Source organism: Leptonychotes weddellii, chromosome 9, assembly GCF_054177405.1.
Source record: "Leptonychotes weddellii isolate Sample4059 chromosome 9, ASM5417740v2, whole genome shotgun sequence".
NCBI classification, from domain to species: domain Eukaryota; kingdom Metazoa; phylum Chordata; class Mammalia; order Carnivora; family Phocidae; genus Leptonychotes; species Leptonychotes weddellii.
In genome coordinates this window covers 9,436,585-9,456,182 of record NC_138377.1, presented here as the reverse complement: position 1 = coordinate 9,456,182, position 19,598 = coordinate 9,436,585, and the positions used below count along the sequence as shown (strand labels likewise).

General features: G+C 37.4%; 1 protein-coding gene and 1 non-coding gene across 6 annotated transcripts in view; both read right to left on the bottom strand.

The window, feature by feature from the left end:
- The window catches only part of BTBD7 (BTB domain containing 7), an 80,880-nt gene that overhangs the window by 59,217 nt on the left and 2,065 nt on the right, over positions 1-19,598 (bottom strand). The window lies entirely within an intron of this gene.
- On the bottom strand, positions 17,802-17,905 carry LOC115943543 (U6 spliceosomal RNA). Its single transcript, XR_004078111.1, has one exon. It is a non-coding gene; the product is annotated as a U6 spliceosomal RNA (small nuclear RNA).

Below are 19,598 nucleotides of genomic sequence, written 5' to 3'. Positions count from 1 at the left end.
GTTTTATGACTTATTGGTTTGGGAAATGAGGACGGGGAAGGGAATTATTTCTATATTAAATCTTAGTGTACAGAGGGGGGAAAAAGGCAATTGGATTTTGGGTTTTAAACACATGTTTTCTCCTTAGTCTGATTATTAGCTATGGTTATAGAAGGACAGGAATGTGGGGGCACATGTGAATATGAAAAACAATTCATAATGAAAGAGAAATGCAAACTTCACTCCTGTCAAATCTAAGGTGACCATATAATGTACTATCACACCAGAATGCTTGAGGGTGAAAAGGGGTACAAACCAGATGGGATGCCAGAACATATACAGCCTGGGTCTAGTGGGGCCAAGTGGGATGAATGGCCACCCCTAGAGCCAAATCTCACACTTCCAGAGCTAGAAATAAGGCAACGTTTAAAAAGAAAACAAACAAAAACCAAAAACTTCCTAAAACTTAAGTTAGAATAGTAAGACTTATGTAGACCTCATTCCCCAAGCATATTTTACCTAACATAACAACTCACATTTATTGAGGTTTTACTATGTTCCAGACTCTGTTCTCAGAACTTCGCATGTAATAACCCATATAATCCCCCCAGTAACTTTTTACTAATGAGGCTTAGAGGTTAATAACTTGCCCAAGATTAAGTGAAAGAACCAGGATTACTTTGTAAATCTTCAATTCTATCCCTGGATACATTTTAAGAACAACAAAACAAAAGGGGTGCCTGGGTGGCTCAGTTGTTAAGCGTCTGCCTTCGGCTAAGGTCATGGTCCCAGGGTCCTGGGATCGAGCCCCGCACTGGGCTCCCTGCTCAGCAGGAAGCCTGCCTCTCCCTCTCCCACTCCCCCTGCTTTTGTTCCTCTCTCGCTGTGTCTCTCTCTGTCAAATAAATAAATAAAATCTTAAAAAAAAAAAAAGAACAACAAAACAAAAGGTAACTGTTGACAGTTAAGTCAGAAGCAGAATCAGCAGTAGACCCTTGCTGTTTGAAGATCTCTTCAAAAAGGGGAGACCAGGTTCCGAAAGCCACCAACTAGGCTTATATGTGTCCTCTGGGGCCATCTAACACAGAGGCAGATGACCTCCACAAACCCCACTCCTTCCAGTGACAAAGAACAACAGTGTTTATAGCAGCAGCTTATTAAAGAAAGGCAAAATTTTGTTCCACTGAACATATTTATTAAGGCAGAGAAGCCAGAGTGATGGAGCTAGAAAGGGCCTTCAATTTTCTTTTGGTCAACCTTGTTTTTGAAATTATAACCTCATGGAATGGGAGAAAATACATGCATATCATACACTGATAAGAGATTAATATCCAGAATACACAGAGAATTCCTACAACTCAACAACCAAAAAAACAAACCGATTAAAAAATGGGAAAAGGTCTTACATAGACATTTCTCCAAAGAAGATATATAGATTGCCTATTAAGCATATGAAAACACATCACTAATCATCAGGGAAATGCAAATCAAAACCACAATGAGATACCACCTCACCACTCCTATTAGGATGGCAATTATCAATAAAAGAGAAAATAAGTGTTGGCAAGGATGCAGAAATTGGAACTTTTGTGTACACTTGATGGGAATACACAATGGAAATGGCCACTGTGAAAAACAGTATGGAAGTTCCTAAAAAAATTAAAATCAGATTTACCATATGATATAGCAGTTTCACTTCTGGCTATACACCCAAAAGAACTAAAAGCAGGGTTTCAAGACATGTACACTGATGTTCAGAGTAGCATTATTCCCAGTAGCTAAAATGTGGAAGCAACCCAAAAGTCCATCAACAAATGGATGAATAAGCAAAATGTGGCATATACATATGATGGAGTATTATTCAGCAGATGAATAAGCAAAGTGTGGTATGTACATACAATGGGATATTATTCAGCCTTAAATTAAAAAGGAAGGGAATTCTGATAAACGCTTCAACACAGAAGAACCTTGAAGACATTATGCTAAGTGAAGTAAGTCAGTTAAAGAAGACAGATATTGTATGATTCCCTTTATATGAGGCACTCAGAGTAGTCAAAATCATAGAGACATAAGTAGAATGATAGTTGTCAGGGGCTGGGAGGAGGGAGAGTATGGGGAGTCAGTGTTTAATGGGTATAGAGTTTCAGCTGGGGAAGATGAAAGAGTTCTGAAGACAGATGGTACAATACGAATATGTGATACCACTGAACGTACAATTAAAAATGGTCAGGATGGTAAAGTTTATACGTATATGTATTATATGTTTTACATATTCTACCACAATTAAAAAAAAGAAGAATTACAAGCATTGCCATCAAAAAACTATTGTCATCAAAAAACATGTATTTTTGAAGCTTTATGGCTAAGGTTCAGAACTGACTTATCTAAAGAAATTTCTTTTCCAGGTAAAGTAAAATAGATTAGTTATTATTGTATTTCTCTTCAAACATCAGAGAATTCATTTGAAAAAAATTAAGACAGGCAAAATCTTTCCATTTCAGGAATGTTTCATTATATCAACCATTAATAAAATATATACAAATATTTCAATGTCAAATGAAATGAACAGTATTTCATAAAATTATAATATTTGCCAGAAATAATGTAGTACACTTTAATTTTTATATTTAGAAAAAATATTATTTGCACTCTTTTAATTTACACATTTCTGATTTTAAATTGTATCATGAAAAATTCTAAAAATATACAAAAGGTAATAGTATACTGAGCCCTCAAGCCTGTATCACTCAGATCCCAGAACTATCCAAATTGTTTTGGCTTATATTTTTTTTTTTTTAAAAGACTTTATTTATTTATTTATTTATTTGACAGAGAGGGACACAGCAAGAGAGGGAACACAAGCAGGGGGAGTGGGAGAGGGAGAAGCAGGCTTCCCCCTGAGCAGGGAGCCCGATGCAGGGCTCGATCCCAGGACCCTGGGATCATGACCTGAGCTGAAGGCAGACACTTAACGACTGAGCCACCCAGGCACCCCTGGCTTATATTTAAATGCTTAAACTTGATGTATAAGGTTTACAGCTAGAATTGAAATGTTTGTTAAAAGCTTCTTATAGAAATAAAAATCTGAGGAGATACAGGTACATTATGATTATAATTATCCTAACTATTGGCTACCATCAGCCAGCCAGTCTTTTTTTATTTTTTTTATTTTATTTATGTATTTGACAGAGACAGACACAGCAAGAGAGGCAGCATAAGCAGGGGTATGGGAGAGGGAGAAGCAGGCTCTCCGCTGAGCAGGGAGCCCAATGCGGGACTCGATCCCAGGACCCTAGGATCATGACCTGAGGCGAAGGCAGATGCTTAATGACTGAGCCACCTAAGCACCCCTCAGCCAGCCAGTCTTAAGCAGTGTACATGAATTAATCCTTTAAATTTCTCAATCATGTGAGCTGTAGGTCTAATTATTATTCCCACTTTGCACAGGAAAAACTGGGAGGTTAGCAAAATGAGGCATGGAAGGCTTAGTTACTTACCCAATGTCACAGAGCTAATAAGTTGCAGAACCAGGCTTGGCATTCAGGCTCTTGTATCTATGAACGATGTTATCTTTGCAAATTTTTTTCCCCTAAATGTTTGGAGGAAAAATTTCCAGAGCAGACAAATATAGTTCCATTCCAGAAATGGGAAGTGAGTACACACCTGACAGTGTTACTTTTGGCGCTTAAAAGGCTCTCTCATATAAAGCAAAAAATGACTTAACTGAAAGGGTGGCTTATGAAATCAGAGCAAAAGTGCCTTTCTGAATATTTATAGCTAGACTGCGTGTTCCTTGATGGCAGGACGACACTTGTTTATGCTTGATCAACCATGCACCCACCCATCCAATTCTGAGCACCTGCTGTGTTCAAGGCACTTTGATAGGCCCTGGGAATATAGCAGTGATTACACACTGAATAGGAGGATTTCTCATGAAATTAAAAGAAGGGCTACTGTTCTGGCTTCCTAGTTTAGAGCCAGACCTTTAAGAATTAATAGGAGTGCATCAAGTAAAAAATGAAAGGTCATTCAAGGTAGAAAAAAAGGGATGAATAAAGGGGAAGAACTCCAGTCCCAGTCAGTGTCCACTCCCAGTTCTCACAGCCCCGTACCTCTATTATCTGCTAATACTGCAGCATAATTACATTTCCACCAAACTGTACGCTTCCCAAGGGTATGCACTCAGATGCTTTATCTTTTTTACCATCCACCACAGAACACAAAGTAGACACAACATTCGAGTGAATAAATGTTAACTATTATCATGAACATTGATAAATAATGTGTCTAAGGCCTAAGAAGTACATATGGTAAGTGTAGGGGCAGGAGTTCGATCAAAAAGCCTCAAATTCCACACTGAAGTGTTGAGCCTTTATTCAGAACACAGTGGGGGAACTACTGGAACAAAGCACAGAATAGTAGGAGGGAAGCACACTTACATTTGTTTTAAAAGATTACTGAAGGCAGAAGATACTCGATGCAGGAAGACTTATTAGAGCATTCTTGCTATAGTCCTGAAGTGTTAATAAGGATCTGACTTTCCTAATCCCTAAAATGAGGACGCTATCCCCTACTTCACATTAAGAAATAGGATAATACGGGCTGACAGTGGAAAGCAGAAGTAACCCATCACAAGGGTTTTCATGAGAAGCCTCGTCTTGTGCCAGGTCCGACCTGGCCTGAATGAGATACATCTTAGAGATGCTGAGGTATTCTAAAATACTCAGTTTCTAGACATTTAAAGCTGAGGCCAATTCCTGGAAAGAGGTGGGTAAAGGACCCATGTGGCAGCACAGTGAAGATGTGAACAAGCATCTTACTCTGCAACCTTTACCTCAGAGCTCCTATTCAAAATGCTTCATCCAGACCTAAAAACCTCAGAATAAGAGCCTCCTAAATGGAAAAATGGGAACACAGGGCTGAAAAGGTTTGGAAGCCTGACTCTCAGCTCCTGGGTTTTTGCTTATCCCATTTGTCTGGGCCTCTGGCAGGAGTAACTGAGACCTGGTGGGGCAGCCTGGGCCAGAATAGTGACCTCCACAGCAACCACAGAAGGAGATGCGTGGCCCCAGGGATCCCTGATACCCAAGGCTTTGCTGCCTTCTCCTAGCAGCTATATCCCCCAAACTGAGGTAGCTCTCAAAGGAATGAGAAAAATTTTCTCCAACAGCTAGGAAAAAGGGCCTGTAAGCCAAGGGTGGAAATGATTATGAGGCCCTCCACAACAGATTACAGAACTGCCCAATCAACTGTCTTATAAGATAATGGTGCCATTGGAACTTTTGTGTTCATGACAGGAAGACTAGTTTTGAGCCAAGCACACAATATTTGAGTGAATAAATAAAATCGCTGTTCTAATCGGGGACAACTGTTTTTACTGTTAGCTTAGTGGTGTATAAAAAAGTAGCTCTGAATGATTCAGAGAAGGAAATGAGAAATCTAAGTCTAGATTTGAGTTTATAAAGGATTTGCAGAGAGAAATAGAGCTGAAACCAGACAATATATTCAAAGCAACTGAATTTAAAGAAAAAACACAGAATTTCTCATAATCTCCATTCAAAGCCAAAAACTCACATTTTTTGAAAACCAACTTAAGAAAATGTTAAACAAAAAAAATACAAGGATGTATTTCTTGTTCATGAGTTTCTGTGGGCTCCAGTGGTGCTGTTGGGAGATACGAAAACATGCTGAGTGAGCTTGACAGTAAGCCTGCACATGGGAGCAGAATATAAAACAAAACAGAAACGAGTACACTCAAAGGTATCCTCATCCAAGGCAGTCTTCTTAAGGACATCAAATTCCAAACTACTGGATCATCAAGGAAATAGTCATGTGAACAGTCCCATGAATTATTCAAGTTGTTATAAATGGGAAGATAATAATAGTTCAGAAGTTATCAATAATTCTGTACTAAAATTTTATTTTTCCTCAAATGGCTCAGACTAAGAGAGTCCAAATAAATATGGGAGAAAACCCCATTACTTTAAATTTTCAGTGAAAAGGGGTAGAAAGCTATTTATAATGGGGCATTAATAAGGGCCACTCCATTCTGAAACTTACAGAATCTTTGTTGGCATGACAAATGAAGAGTGTTCCTCCTAAATTTCTTCTGAAGTCCATAGTTAGAAAGAATCTTGTATACAGAGGTGCCAGTAAAAGAAGTGGGTTTGATGATGAACAAGTTTTGAGAAATGTCAGCTAGGAAGGACTCTAGTAGGAGAGACACCAACAAGGCCTCTTAGGTAAAACAAGAAGTAGAAAATCAGACAAAACTCTTAGCCTCATAACGATTAGTAGAGGCCTTTCTTAGAACTATGATAAAACTTTTTCCTATCTCCTTCCTCAACCCCACTGCTCATCCTGTGCTACCCACCTACTGTAGCAGAAACACAGGAAGAGGATACTGCAGTCCAGATATTAAGACTGAAAAAGATATTCTAGGTCGTGTTTATGCAATGTAAGTCTGCATGTTAAAACACTATTTTGCATTTGTTTAGGATATCTGTAATAAAATATTAAGATAAACCCTATGAAGTCCTTATCATAGAACATAGCACAAAATTGGTGAGGGGATGATGGCAAGGAAGAAGGGAATGATGATGATGTCTCTATCTTGCATGACTGGGTGGTTAGCAATGCTGTGAACCAAGAGAAAACACAGGACATGCAATCTGTGGGTGGACCGGGAATAATAAGGATAATGGGTTTGAGGTTCCAGAGAGACATACCAAGGAAGAAGTATTATAAACAGCGCATACGTAAAGGAAGAAGTCTAAAAACAAGAGTTTCCTAATACTAATATTTTCAGCTCTAGAGGTAACACTCAAATATGTATTACAATATGGCATTCTCTTGATATAATTCATTTACTTTTTTTTTTAAAGATTTATTTCAGAGACAGAGTGTGGGAGAGAGGAGGAAAGGGAGAGAGAGAATCTCAAGCAGATGCCCCGCTGAATGCAGAGCCCAACACGGGGCTCGATCTCACAACCCTGAGATCATGACCTAAGCAGAAATCAAAAGTCGGATGCTTAACTCACTGAGCCACCCAGGTGCCCCATAATTTATTTACTTCTGAGGATATGATTTATAAATGTCCTATCGATGTTTGCAAAGATAGAGTCTAAGAAGTGACACTGTTCTTTTTTTTTAAAGTAAGCTCTACACCCAACGTGGGGCTTCAGCTCATAACCCTATGAGCAAGAGTCACATACTCTACCAACTGAGTCAGCCAGGTGCCCTGACACTGTTCATTTTTTGAAGCCTAAAGCCATTTCTGGCATAACTGCATTACTGCATAGTGCCTGGTCAAACAAGGGTGATATTGAAGCTCTCTTCCAATCCTTAACATGTCTGAGTCCATGTGTTCTCCTAACAGTACCTGAGTAACTCTCATATATGCTATCAATAAGATATACTGGATATTAAAGCATTTTATTAACTACAATTTTTAGACATCACTTCTTGAAACAGATTCTCTTTATCAGTTGTTTCATTTCTGCCTTCTCTGAACAAAGATAATTTCCTTTGGGTTCACCGAACCAAGAAAATTATACCTTAGAGGAAGAGGATATGTCTTCCATGTGGTAATCATTATTGGAATGAATGTCTTGTCAGCAGTAATATTTTGCCAGCATCTTTCACCCCACAAATGAAGAGATGTATGATATTTTCTAGAATCATTAACAGAATATACAAATAAATTTCCCTAACATTTTTTCCTTCTTAAGTTTTCCCTTACTTTTCTTTCTAAGGAGATTATCTTAAACCAATCCATTTCTTTATATGGGTACTAGGTACTGGTTGAGATATACAGGTCTTCATTTGACTCCTGAGTCATTTCCTTAAAAAGCATTTCCTGCCCCTACCTCGGGGCCTGCTATTCCCTATGCCTGAAACACTTTTCCCACAAAGTCCTCACATGGCTCACTCTCTCATTTTATTCAGATCTTTTTTCAAGTGCCATGCCCTCAAAGAGGCTTTCCCTAATCATCCTCTAAAAAATAACATGCCTTGGGGCGCCTGGGTGGCTCAGTCATTAAGCGTCTGCCTTTGGCTCAGGTCGTGATCCCAGGGCCCTGGGATCGAGCCCCACATCGGGTTCCCTGCTTCACGGGAACCCTGCTTCTCCCTCTCCCACTCCCCCTGCTTGTGTTCCCTCTCTCGCTGTCTGTCAAATAAATAAATAAAATCTTAAAAAAAAAAAAAACCAACATGCCATTTTATCCCATCATTCTCTATCCCCTTTCTTCAGTTTATTTTTCTCTACAGCGCTTTTCAGCATTTGAAATTATATACCTGTTTCTTATTAACAGTCTCACAATACAATGTAAGCTCCAGGAGAGCCAGAACTTCATGTATTCAACATTAAATCCTCAGCACATGGAACAGTGCCTGACAAATATGAGGTATTGAGTTGAAAACTCCTGAATGAAATCAGTTTTTTAAAAATAAACATTACAGGGCGCCTGGGTGGCTCAGTTGGTTAAACGTCTGCCTCCCATTCAGGTCATGATCCCAAGGTCTTGGGGTTGAGCCCTGCATCGTTGTCGGGCTCCCTGCTCAGCAGGAAGTCTGCTTCTCCCTCTGCCCCTCACCCCGCTTTCATGCTCTCTCTCTCAAATAAATAAAATCTTAAAAAAAAATAAATAAATGTTACATAAGGAAAGACTTGTTTTTAATTATTCTTTAAGCTTTTCAATCCAAAAACGGTTTCTCAGGATCCACTGGATATAGTCTAAGCCTCACAGAAGAGTGTGATTTAAAAACTGCACTAGTATTGGGGAGGAAAAAAAAAATTTTTTCCTAAAAGAAAAAAAAAAGACACCTGAATCACAGTATACATACAGCCTTAAATATGACACTCTGTTGAGATGTTTCAAAATACATAAACAATAAAGTAATCATTTAAAAAAACCACACTGATTCCTCAAAAAATTAAACACAGAATTACCATATGATCCAGCAATTTCACTTCTGGCTATTAAAAAAATGAAAATGGACTCAAACAGCTACTTGTATTCCCATCTTCATAGCAACATTATTCATAATAGCCAAAAGGTGGAAGCAAACTAAGTGTCCATTAGACAGATAAATGGATGAACAAAATGGTACATAACATATAATTCAGCCTTTAAAAGGAAGGAAATTCTGATACAACAATGTGAATGTACTTAAAGCCACAGAACTGTACACTTAAAGCTGGTTAAAATGGTAAATGTTATTTTATATATATATATATATATATATACACACACACACACACATATATACATATTTTAATGTTACATATATTTTTAACCACAATTTTTTTAAAAGATTTTATTTATTTATTTGAGATAGAGAGCACAAGCAGGGGGAGAGGGAGAACCAGACTCCCCGATGAACACAGAGCCCAACGTGGGGCTCGATCTCGGGACCCTGGGATCATGACCTGAGCTGAAGGCAGACGCCTAACAGACTGAGCCACCCAGGCGCCCCTTTTAACCACAACTAAAAAAAGGTAAGTGGGAAAAATCTCCATTAAAACAGACAGAAAAGCAATGTCTTTCCTTTCTTTATATTCTTTTAATGACTATAGTGGGAGTATCTTATAAGAGGACCATATAGTTTACAAAGTGCTTTTCACACAGTAATTCATTTTATTCTCGTATTAAGTCTTCAACGTAGACAGGACAGGCTTCATTCTCTGATCCCTGAATGAGGCAGGGAAGGCAGAAAGGTGAAGCGACTTACCCAAAGTAAAATATACTGTAAAATGGCAAAGCCAAAACTAGATCCTAGGCATTCTGATCTCGAATCTACTGTTTTGTCTCAACAAGAAAGCATCTCAAGTCTTCAGTCCTATACCAACCTTTCCAAAGAGAACAGCCATGTCTTCCTTAAACTTCTCTATGTTCTTGTTACTCAAGTCTTAAATTGTTACAAAGTTTCTATTTCATTACTCAATTAAGATTAAACAATAGATCTTAATCTCCAGTGTTCTGCACTGCTGGTGAACAATAACAAGTATCAACCACCCCTAGTGACTATGCTTCTATTTTCTTCTCTATTTTCCTTCCTATTACTTGTTTTTTCCTCCTTTGCAGAAGATACTTTTGCAATTTCTGTAATAAAGAAAAACCCTGGAATTATGACCTGAGCAGAAGGCAGATGCTTAACCGACTGAGCCACCCAGGTGCCCCCAACCATCTCTTTAAAGAAGCTCTAATTTCTTTCAGAGGGAAATGGTATTTAGAAACCACAATCTGGGTGCTATGGGAGCTAAGTGCCTTTTTAGTACACAGAGATAGGTAATTTTATACACACATAGCTATATAAGCATGTACATAGATACAAACAAATACATGAGTTTATACTGATGCTTCCAACTCATTTCAGATTTGTAGGGTTTTTACTTAATCTCATTGATCCTTCATCTGTTTCTCCTTTCTTACATGCCAAAACCCTATTCTCAATGCTGCCTACATAACTATTCATTTATTTTATCTCACAGTATACATGCAACAGCTGAGAATTATAATGTCAGTACTATCTACCATCAACAATATGATAAAGAAAATCATTTTATGTTTATTTTTTGGAATTTTTTCCACCCTTAGGATATTACCCAACTCAAGATATCCTACAAATTACCATGTATGTCAGTCACTTGGAGTAGTTTACTCTGTGTATCACTACCTGGAAGACACTTGCTAAGTTTTATGTTACTTTTGATTTTTAGGCATTGCATTTTTAACTTAATTGTGACATAATTCTGTAAAATATTTAGATGGGTTTAAAGTCAAAACCACAAAACAAGATATATTCAAAGACTAGATGCTCTCCCTGTCTACTCTAAGTTCACCCCTCCTCCCTGCCCCATAGGTAACTTCCCCACCCCCACCCCCCAAATATAAGAGTTCTTGGTCAGACTTGAAAACACTCTAAAACAGGTCCTTGGCAACCTCCAAATTATTCTTGATGACCCTGATATCCTTCTGGCCATAATCTTGGGACCAGATGGGCATATAAAAAGTTACCTTTACTAATACTTCTATATAATACCCCAAATTCCCTCTTTTTTGGCTACTATCCAATGGCTCCCTAATAGAAGCAATAATGAAATTAGCTAGTAACTTCCTTCTCCTATCTCTCTACTTCAGCATCTAATTTTAAGTAATATATGTCTAATTACAGTTAAACCTATGAGGCAATTAGTGAGTTTATTCTACTTTTTATATATTCTCCCCACATTTTTAATAATTAAACTTTATCTACAGAATTAAACTATTGAATGTTACACACTATACTGTCTTTCAATCTTAGTTCCACATTAAAAAATATATTTAATGTCCATTACCAGTTTAAAAGTGTTCTTCAGAATACAGGTCCACAATTCCTTATCCGGTAGAAACCTGTGGAGCTAGATATGTTCTAAAGTGCAGACTTTTTCCCTCCTCTTTCTTTCTTCTCTAAGAAAGTAATATGATATGTGGATTATTTACTGTAATTATGTAAATCCTCCTAGTTAGGTTTAGCATAGCACCCCATAATCTAACAAATTAACATTTTGCAGTACAGTATATTAAATATTTAAACTAAGCTATGATAGTTTAGATGCCAAATGAATCCAGGTCATATAAGTGTTTGCCATCAAATGAGTCTCCCTAAAAAATGGTTTTCAGAACTTTTGGAAATTCAAATGATAAATAAAAGAGTGTGGACCTGTAGCGAGTAGCTCAAGATCACGTAATAAAAATAGTATTTCCCCTACCCCACCACCAAAAAAGTCAAGTCAGAAAACATTTTTATGTATATTAAATGAAGATATCTTTTTTGGTATGGCTGACATATATATTAAATTTCAGGTGTACAACATAGTGAGTTGACAATTCTGTACATTACCCAATGTTCACCATGATTAGTTACCATGAAGATATCTTTTAAAATGGTATTTTTCTAAAAAATTCCATGGTATTACTGCAAATAGAGATTATTTGTTAGAATTTTGCTTAGGAGAATCTTATTAAGCCCATGTGGGCTTTTTCTAATATAACCTATTGTAATTCAAAACAGCTGTCAGTCCCCTGCTGATACTTTTATTTCGTATTAAAAATGCATTCTTAAAAGAATATAAAAGTACATCACATTCCACTAATCTATGCAACATTCTTTTAAGTGTAACCATTAGAATTTTTAAACTAGAAATTGAGGGAAAGAATCTAAAGAAATGAGGAGATGAGCCTGGTTCTTAGAACTCTGGCTCTACTACAGAGAGTCATAGCTTAACTTTAGGGTGGGAGGTACCTGTGTTTTTGATAATAAAATGAAACTATATATTCTCAGTTTCATAACTAGTTTCTAGTTATGAAATACTTCTTAAATAAAATGCCTACTTTATAAATGTATATCTCACATGGTCTGAAATTTGTTTACTCTTAGCTGTTTAAATGATTTTAAAAAGATAATCTCTGAGGAGTCATGAACAACCTAGGAATAGTCACTATGGAAGTCTCATAGATCATCATTCTAAATAGGTTAAGAAAATCTAAACCAGTAAAAGAATCATTAAAAGAGATATTCAATTATTAAAAATAATTTTTAAGCATAGCTATAGTCGTCTCCCCTTATCCATGGGTTCACCTTCCGCAGTGTGTACTGTCAGAAGGTAAACAGTAGCTTAATGCTGCGTCACAATGCCTATGGTCACTCACCTCACTTCATCTCATCACACAGGCATTTATTTTATCATCTCACATCATCACAAGAAGGGTTAGCACAGTACAGTAAGATATTATGAGAGGGAGGGACCACATTCACAGAACTTTTATTACATTATATTGTTAAAACTATTATTATTGTTGTTGATCACTTCTTGGCCTTTTGGCCAAGAAGTATTGTTCATCTCTTAGTGTGCCTAATTTATAAATTAAACTTCATCCCAGGTATGTATATATATAGGAAAAAACTTAGCATATATATGGTTCAGTTCTAGCTGCACTTTCAGACATCCACTAAGGGTCTGGGAACATATCCCCTGTGGACAAGGTGGAGGGGGGGGCCTATTGTAACTACAAATTACTATGGTGAAGTTAATTTATTTGACTCAAGCCAACAAATGGTGAAGTGTACTGAGACAGGAATTTTAACTCTCCTTTCCCATCCTTCCTCTTCTGTCAGACTTTATTGTTGAAGCATGTGACAGAACTATGACTCTGTAATTAAGGCTATAATGAGATTTCTCTGTCATAAGCTATTACTAACATTTGCTACAATTCATCTAGTTCTGCCACAAAGCTTTTTTTGCTTACCAGAAAATTCTCATGTATAGTCTCAAGCAAGCAAGAAATATTTTGGGAAAGTCTGAAGACAAGAATAATTAGGTCTTATGAAGCACATTATGAAATTTTTCTCTAAAGAACACTTCACAAATAAATCCAAGATAAAACAGACCTGAATATACTTTCAAAATATTGGTAAAAAATACACATATTATACTTGAAGTTCTGGAATTCAAGTCTCCTAAAGAAGGAAGGAAGGAAGGAAATTGCACAGTAACAACACAATTCATTATTGCTCCTTCCAGGACTCCAACATTAGTAAGACTTTTCATAAAATTTAAGGGACTGTGGCCAGAGGAGACTGTCAAACTTTTTATCTAAGTGAACATTTTTAGAAAATAATTAAGGACAAGCAAAGAACACTTTGTATATCTAGTCTAACTGAATTCTCCATTTCCCTTTAGTTTAAAGACAGTAACATACCTCATGCGTATTTAAAAATTATTTACAAAACCCTTTTTCATGTTATTATTTCAAACTAACAACTCATTGCTGAGTATCTATAATGTAGCAGACACTGTGCTCCATCCTGTAGGCTTTGGCTCAAAGTACAGGGAGTTATGTGGAGGAGTCAAACATACAAGCAAGTGGGGGATTACAGTAGAGTGCAACAGGGCTGGAAGAGTGGGCCAAAGTACTAAGTGAGTGAGTGTACGACTACTGGTAAAGGTCATATTTGAACTGGGTCTTGAAGAACAAACATGACTGCATGAATAAGGAGATTTTTGATGGCAAATAACTCCAAAGAAATGGCTTCAACAATAAGGAATTTATCTGTCAGGTGGAGAAATCCCATGGAAGGGAAAGCCCCAGGCCCCAGTACAGTATGTCTAAAATGATGTTATCATGGACCTACGTTCATTTTCTCTGATCTACCATCTTCCAGGCATGCTTCATCATCCCTTGTGGTCACAAGACAGCTGCCAGTGGCAACTGGGGTCATCTATTCTCTTGTTTATATACAATAAGGGAAAAAGTCCTCTCCCCCAGAAACAGAATGTCTCCTTCCCTTCAATCTGACTGGGACAAATAACAGTTTACAGGGAAATGCCTTGAGCTGACTGGCTTGGAGTAATCAAAATCTACCCCTGGAGTTGGTGATGAATCATCTTCTCAGAGTCTCCTGGATAACAAAGAGAAAGAACTCCAAGCACTGGGATAAACACATGAAAAACAGAAGCACAGGAAACAAGAAACGGCTTGTATGGCTGGAGTGATGGGAAATCTAAGGTTGGACATGGTCTACAAACTCTCGTGAGTTTGGACTTTATCCTATAAGCAATGAGAAGTTAACACAGGTTTTTTAAGTAGAGAAATAACATGCCTGAATTTTTAAAGAAACAAATGTGGTAGCAATATAGAGAATAGAGAAGGAACGGAAGAGTGGAAGAACAAATGGCAGAGACGTTGGTAGGCTGTTCAATAAACAGTTCACTGGTAAGAAAGTGGTGACAGGAAGGGGAAGAATTGAATAGCAAACACAGGATGGCAAAACTGCTTTGTAAAACATTGTATATTTCTATGAAAAACACACACACAGGAGGAAAATTAAGCCCCATACAGGTTAAATGGCTTGCTTAAAATCACAAATCTATAAGCAGTAGTCAGAATCTGAACAGAGGTTTGATTCTCAGTCCAATGTTCTATCTAAAAACTCCCAACAATGCTCAAAAAACGTTTTTGAATCCTGTGATGTAAAGGATGCTCTAGTGATTCCTATTTATTCCAACCTTAACATAATGTTCACTACATGGATTCAATATCAATTTACTTAGCAGTACATTATACATTTTTGAAGTTTCTATGTTATTTGAGATAGTAAGGATGTTGTGAAAACTCAATTTGTAATGTCAAATTTACAGACTGTCAAAGGATTCTAAAAACCACTGCAGTTTGCATTAAAAGAATTTTGAATTTGTTTTGCAAATAAACTAGGTACTGAATATTTGAAATGCATTATAAATCTGGAGCCAACAGGCACCTGAAAAGTTTCTTCTAAGTTATGCCTCCCTTTGAAATTTTGGATTCTGATAACCAACTTCCACTATCATCAACTTGAAAGATGTTGCCTCACTTTTAAAGACACTTGTTTTAGAAAAAGTCACTTGCTTGTTTCTTTTTACAGTGGTGAAATCTGATTTTGTTTGGTTACCAATGTACCGAGACTGGATTAACAGGGAAGATGGTTTAAAATAAAAATAAATGTTTTCCATTAAAAAATTATAAGCAAAAATACAGTTTTTAGCTTATTGGCTTAAATCTTAAGTCTGCTTCTGAACTCAATGAATAACTATAGGGAGCACCTGTGTGCCTGGCACTATACTATGTTAGATGCTGGGAATACAGCTGTGAACAAATCATACTATAGTTATTCAGGCATATATTTGTATGAGTATTTTGATTAGTGTCAGTCTTCCCTACTGAATTAACTACAGTACTATTTTTCTTCAGCCAAAACATGACTGCAAATGTACACAGATGATGCCTAAAACATCAACTGGGCATTAACATGTTATTTTGCTGATGACAGCAGAATTTTCTCTGTCACCAGGCTAGAGACACTCTCAGCACCCACAACTGAGTTTTTTTCTCCTTCATAAAAACATACCTGCTAAAACACTCAGCTAATCAGGAATATAAGGAAACTATTTCAACATAATAAAGGAAAACCCACAGCTATCATCATACTGAATGGTCACAGATTGAAAGTTTTTCCTCTAAGATCAGGACAAGAATGTATATTTTCACCACTTGTATTCAATATAGTTATGGAAGTCCTAGCCAGAACAATTAGGCAGGAAAAAGAAATAAAAGGCATTCTAATTGGAAGGAAGAAGTAAAATTATTTTTGTTCAAAGACATTATCTTATGTGTAGAAAATTCTAGATTACATACACACACACACAAACACACATCTGTTAGAATAAATGCTTTCAGTAAAGCTGCAGGATAAAAAGTTAACACACAAAAATGAGCTGTGTACATTAACAATGAATAATCCAAAAAGGAAATTAAGAGATCAATCCTGTTTGTGATAGTATCAAAAAAATAAAATACTTAGGAATAAACTTAACCAAGTAGGTGAAAGATTTTTACACTGAAAACCACAAAATGTTCTGGGAAGAAATTAAAGATACAAATAAATTGAAAGATATCTGGTGTTTATGGACTGTAAGACCTAATATGTCAATAGTGCTTCAATCTATAAATTCAATGCAATCCCTATTAAAAAAAATCCCAATGGCTTTTTTTTTTTTTTTTCCCGCAAAAACTGAAAAATCCACCCTGGAATTCATTTGGAATCTCAAAGGACCACAAACAGCCAAAACAATCTTGATTTAGAACAACGTTGGAGGTCTCACACTTCCAGATTTCAAAAATTACTATAAAGCTACAGTAATCAAAACAATGTGATACTGGCATAAAGACAGACTCACAGACCTACAGAATAGAGAGTTCAGAAATAAACCCTTGCATGGTATAATCAAGTCATTTTCAGTAAGGATGCCAAAACCATTCAATGGAAAAAGTCTTTTCTTTTTTTTTTTTTTTAAAGATTTTATTTATTTGACAGAGAGAGAGATAGCGAGAGCAGGAACACAAGCAGGGGGAGTGGGAGAGGGAGAAGCAGACTTCCTGCCGAGCAGGGAGCCCGATGTGGGACTCGATCCCAGGACCCTGGGATCATGACCTGAGCCGAAGGCAGACGCTTAACGACTGAGCCACCCAGGCGCCCCAAAACACAGTCTTTTCAACAAATGGTGCTGGGAAAACTGGATATCTGCATGCAAGGACCTAAACGTAAGAGTTTTTTAGGGGGAAAGCTTCATAACTTTGGATTCGGCAATGATTTCTTGGATATAACACCAAAACATAAGCAACAACAACAAAAAAACTATGTAAGTTGGACTTCACCAAAATGCATCAAAGGCCACTCAACAGAGTGAAAAGGTATGCGTGGAATGGCAGATGTATTTGCAAATCCTGTATCTGATAAGGGATTGATATCCAGAATATATAAAGAATTCCTACAACTCAACAAAAAAGCAAACAACTAGATTAAAAAATGGTAAAAGAACTTAATAGCAGGGTGTCTGGGTGGCTCAGCTGGTTAAGCGTCTGCATCTGGCTCAGTTCATGAACCCAGGGTCCTGGGATCCAGCCCTGCATTAGACTCCCTGCTTGGTGGGGAGCCTGCTTCTCCCTCTCCCTCTGCTGCTCCCCCTGCTTGTGCTCTCCCACTCTGTCAAATAAATAAATAAATCTTAAAAAAAAAAAAAAAGAACTTAATAGGTATTTTTTTTTTTGAAAGTAGAAAATTTAGTAAGACTGTTACAATATGGCATGAGACATCAAATAATTAATGGTTACTGAGTATTTGAAGAACCTGGAAAATATGCTGCCCTCAGTCACCAGTAATCAGATCCCTGAAGTGTTTGTTTGTTTAATCATTTCATGTATTTGTGCAAGTCCTGTGCACAATGAAGTGACCAAGACACACAACAGTCCAAATGCTTCATGAATTTGCATGTCTTCCTTGTGCAGGAGCCATGCTAATCTCTGTATCATTCCAATTTTAGTATATGTGCTGCCGAAACAAGCACAATAGATATTTCTCCAAAGAACATATACAAAAGGCTGATAAGCACAAGAAGAGATCATTAAACATTAGGGAAATACAAATCAAAACTAAAATGGGGGCACCTGGCTGGTTCAGTTGGTGGAGCATGTGACTCGTGGTCGTACTTGTGAGTTTGAGCCCCATGTTGAGTGTAGAAATTATTTAAAAAAAAAAAAAAACAATGATAAACTACTTTACACCCATTTTAATGGCTATTACCAAAATAACAGAAAACAACAAGTGTTGGTGAGAATGTGGAGAAATTGGAGCCTTTGTGCATTGCTGGTGGGAACGTAAAATTTGGGGGGTATATACACCAAAGAAATGAAAGCACAGACTCAAACAGACATTTGTACACTCATATTCATAGCAACATTATTCATAACAGCCAAAAGGTGGAAGCAAACCAAGGATCCACTGACAGATAAATGAACAAAAATGGATGTACATACATACAATGAAATAGTATTCAGTCTTAAGAATGAAGGAAATTCTGACAGATGCTACAACACGAATGAACCTTAAAAACATCATGCCAGTCACAAAAGGATAAATACTGTATGATTCCACTTACATGAGGTACCTAGAGTAGTCAAATTTATACAGACAAAAAGTAGATAATGGTTGCCAGGGGGTTGGGGGTAAGGGAAATGGGGAGTTAGTATTTAACAGGTATAGAGTTTCAGGGGGGAGAAATGAAGAGTTCTGGGGATGGGAGGTGGTGATGGTTGCACAACAATGTGGATGTACTTAATGCCACAGAACTATACACTTAAAACTGGTTAAAATGTCAAATTTTATGTTTATGTACATTTTACCACAATAAAAACAAAAACAACACCTGCCATGCATCCTTCCTACAGACTCTATCCAAGCCTAGGTTCTCATCTCTTCCTATTTAGGTAACTGCAACAGCTACTGTCATTGCTGGTTCGTTCCATTCTCTCCTCATTCGAACTCAACCTGTAGATCACTCACAGGTTCATCTTGCTGGTTTGTCATACTAATATCTGGCCTCCAACCTTACAAAGGCTCCCCATATCTTGCCCAAGAAGATGAAAATCCAAATCTCCTCGGGGTGCCTGGATGGCTCAGTCATTAAGCGTCTGCCTTGGGCTCAGGTCATGATCCCAGAGTCCTGGGATCGAGCCCCACACTGGGCTCCCTGCTCAGCAGGAAGCCTGCTTCTCCCTCTCCCAGTCCCCCTGCTTGTGTTCCCTCTCTTGCTGTGTCTCTCTCTGTCAAATAAATAAATAAAATCTTTAAAAAAAAAAAAAAAAGGAAATCCAAATCTCCTCAATCTAGTACTCAAACCTTTCGAGATACCCTTCCAACTGTGCGATTTTTTTTCCTTTTAGTTTCCCAAATCCAGCTGCCAGCTCATCCTAATTTCCCTCCATTACCCTCCCCCAAGCTAATCTCCACATCATATTCTCGCTTTTCCCTCACAGAGTAACTGCTCCAGTATCTCTGTAAATCTAAACCCTCATAGGCTAGCTCAAGTCCCAAGTGTTCCAGGAAGTTCTTTAGACTCCTGAGGCCTCACTCATCTCCCTCTAACCAGAACACCTACAGTATTCTTTGTATTAATAGAATGTACTAGATTGTCTCCTAGACTCATAAGGGTACATCTTATCTTTCCTGAGGGCAAAGTCTATATATTACACTTTTTTTCC